Source organism: Aphelocoma coerulescens, chromosome 19 (assembly GCF_041296385.1).
Source record: "Aphelocoma coerulescens isolate FSJ_1873_10779 chromosome 19, UR_Acoe_1.0, whole genome shotgun sequence".
NCBI lineage: Eukaryota > Metazoa > Chordata > Aves > Passeriformes > Corvidae > Aphelocoma > Aphelocoma coerulescens.
In genome coordinates, this window is record NC_091032.1 from 2352772 (window position 1) to 2356181 (window position 3410).

Consider the following 3410-nt stretch of genomic DNA (forward strand, 5'->3'; position numbering starts at 1 on the left):
CATGTGTCTATAGAATGCCCATCAGATTAGACCTGCTGCTTTACTGTAGGGTATGTGGAGGAGTCTATCTCCAGCTTATAGGTGCCAAAAAATAAATAAAATGCAGCTCTGTGAATTGCAGCCTTGATTGTTCTCAAGAGGTGGGGTGCAGGCATTTCAGAGACACACACTAAATCTGAAACAGAGCAAGAGAGCAGCCCAGTTCACCCAAACCCCTTACCAATACCCATAGCCCCAAACAAATCAGTGCTCTCCAAAGGTAATTCCAATGAACCATAATTAAGCAAACAGAGTTCCACCAGAAACAAAGGCAGTTTAGGAAGCTTCTCTTCCATTCATGGAAATTGTTAAAAAGTCCTTCTTCCAGATATTCAGATATATTGCCAGGAGCATGAATGCAAGAAGTCTTGGACTCTTTCCACTTTTCCATGATCAGTTCCTTTGGGTTTTTACCATCAAACTAAGCTGAATAAGCTTTCTTTTCAGGGCAATTCTCTAGTCTGTGCTGGAGGTAACAGTTTGGGAGAACCATTTTACGGGGTAACTCCATCCCCATCACCCAGCAGGGTGGTGGCTGGAATTGATGTCCTCCTTGGGTGCTTGGGGAAGCACAGCCAAGACAGGACTCCAAATGCTGGGAGGCATTTTAAGATTATGGAGATAAATGACAAGAGCTCAAGAAAGGCGAAAAATGTGTGTGTAAAAAAAGAATGTTGGTCTAGAGGCTGTGGTCTGGTGAAGCAATGCTGAACTAGACCCAAGACAAGAAAGTGAGGTTTCAGATATATTTTCCTTCCCTTTCCCTTGAGGCCAGCAGCCACTGTCTGGTCTTCAGTGAATCAGGGCAATGTGAAGCCATCCCAGCTTGTTTCCATCTGACAGAGCCCAAAGTGCCAGCTGGAAAGCTGGGTGTCATCTGGCTGTAGTACCTTCTGGGCAAGCCCTTTCCCCAGGCAATTACCCATCAAAAGAGATCACTTCAGGTGTGAAGCAGAGCCTCTGGCTTTGGGGCTGCTCTGCAGTGAGAAAGTGGCTGGGATAGCTCTGAAACCTGGGTCCTCTGTATAACAGAAGCCCCTGAAATCTTGCATTTTGTATAATGCTGCAGCATTGACTTTAGAAATAGGGAGAACAGCAGCATTCCATGGTGTGCTGCAAATACAAGGGCATGGATAAATAGAGCACCAAGGAGGCAGAGGTAGTGGCTGGAGGTGGGAGATTTGCATCCCAGGCTGGGATCTCCCATAGCTTTCCTCAAAGGTAAATCCCTTAACCCTGTGCCTCAGTCTCCCTACTACTAAATCACTGTTCATGTTTGGTTACCTCCTAAGTCACCTCTGGGCTTATCTAATTAACATTCACAAGACCTCCAGAGACAGAGCACTTTCATAACTGCATTGTATGTCCTGTAATCTCTTGATGTTCCCATGCAGAAGAGATGCCACAGAGCATGGGAATACCCTGGGCAAGCCCTGACCTGCTCTTCACTTCCAAGAGCTCTTTTCTCAGTGACCCCTTTTTTAGCAGCACGGTCACCTTGGCCTCTCATGAGTGGGAGTGATGTGCAGCATCCCTACCACCAGCTTCCATGAGCCATGGAAACCTGCTGTTATGACCAAGAGAAGCAACCAGCACTATTATTTGGATCATTTGCTGAGGTTTGTAACGTAGAATTAATTTTCACATTGAGTCCAAACGCTGCCTATTTCACACATATCTGGGTAGCAGACAAGAGCCCTTTTAGCAACAGAAGCAAACAAAGCTACAATCAAGCAGCCCAAGGTACAAACCTTTAATAGTTCAGTAATCAGTAATAATCAACCCTTCTCTTTATGTTCAGGGAAATCTAATAGAACCCAGCTACTCTACAGTGAATACATTTTCATTTACAAGACTAAACGCAAGCATACGTTATCTACTTAATTAAAATCTAAATTCTCTAACTAACCATTTGTTGTTTCTCCTGGGTGCACATTACATACATTACTGGTGTTTTCCTGAAATCTATTGCTAATGGATTAAAATAACTCGATGAAATGTTACTTGCCACATGAGGTTATGAAAGACCACAAAATACTCTGATACTGTGCACGTAGGGAACTCCTCCCCACCCAGGACTGCAGTTCCCATTTCTCTGTGCTAGGAACCCCAATCCTTCCCCCATGTTCCTCTCTGGGGACAGGGAAAATGTGACTCTCCCAAACACCAGTGCAACTGCTCAGACTGGAAACTTACCTCATTAGCACTTGGTCAGGAATGATTTTGGGAACACTGTCAAAGTACAGACCTGGTGAGATCAGAGTGAGGGGGCATCATTAACCATACAAAGGGTGAGATTTGAGGTCCTGAATGTACAACTCTACTGCCAGGTTTGACAGACATGACACTGACCCCACGAAGACCTGAACCCTCTGAAAGAGCAGCTGGGAGCCCAGCAGAACCTGCCAGCACATCTCTAATGGCACCAGACTCTCATCTTCAGGAGCAGAAATGCTCACAAGTGTTCAGTCTCCCTGGAAGAGGGAACACCTTTGAGTATGGGAGTCTCTCTGTACATCTGCCAGATTTTGGGAAGAAAAGACAATAGAAATGAATTAACTGCCATTGTTTAATTAGAAAGTTGTCCTTGGTAGTTTCCCTTTCTCTGAGGCAATTCTGTTCTTAAAATCTTTCTGCACAGGAACATGTGGCTGTGCTGAGTTGGTTTGGTTGTGTGTTGGTGGCACATGGTCCTCGTGACCCTCAGTTCCTGTGTCTGCACTCCCAGGGCCACAAGAGGCTCCTCAATACTTCAGGACTGCATTTTCTCCAGAAAGCTCAAACGTATCCTATAAGGATTTGAATGTCATTGCTTCCCTGGTGGTGAAATATTGATCTCCCTGCATTTTCACTCCTCTTTCCCAGGGGAGCAGAGAACCTCCATCCACCCTCTGAGGAGGCACAGCTGGCCCCTTCTCTGACAAAAGCCCAATTATGTGTCCAAATTATGAACATCTTCAAAGGGTCACAGTCTTTACCACTGGTGCTAAACCTGGCTCATTTGCTGGCTCTCTAGTTACATCTCCTTTGCATAGGTATTAAACACCATTAGCTGGTTTAAGTGTCATGAAGAATCTCCTCCATAGAAAAGTAGGGAGGGGGAGAAGAGGGGTGGAGGTGAGGCATTATCAAATTAAGACTGATGGCTACTGCTCATGAATGAAAGGAACCTCCCTACAGCCTCACATCATTACTGCAAATCACATTATTTAGAGAGATGCCACCAGGAATTCTGCTTTGCTTCCAGCAGACACAGAGTAAAAGGGCACCTTCTCAAAGCCATTCAGGCTATTCTGTGTTATAATTAAAAACAATTTCTATCCTCAATAGGGTTTGATTCAGGTAACTCATTACCCCCGAGAGCCATTTGT

General features: G+C 45.0%; 1 long non-coding RNA gene across 1 annotated transcript; it reads left to right on the forward strand.

Annotated features, from left to right (window-relative positions):
• The first annotated feature begins 1019 nt into the window (after positions 1-1019).
• On the forward strand, positions 1020-3135 carry LOC138120713 (uncharacterized). The gene is made up of 3 exons (XR_011155941.1): positions 1020-1260; positions 1528-1658; positions 2370-3135. It is a non-coding gene; the product is annotated as an uncharacterized lncRNA (long non-coding RNA).
• Positions 3136-3410: the final 275 nt, after the last annotated feature.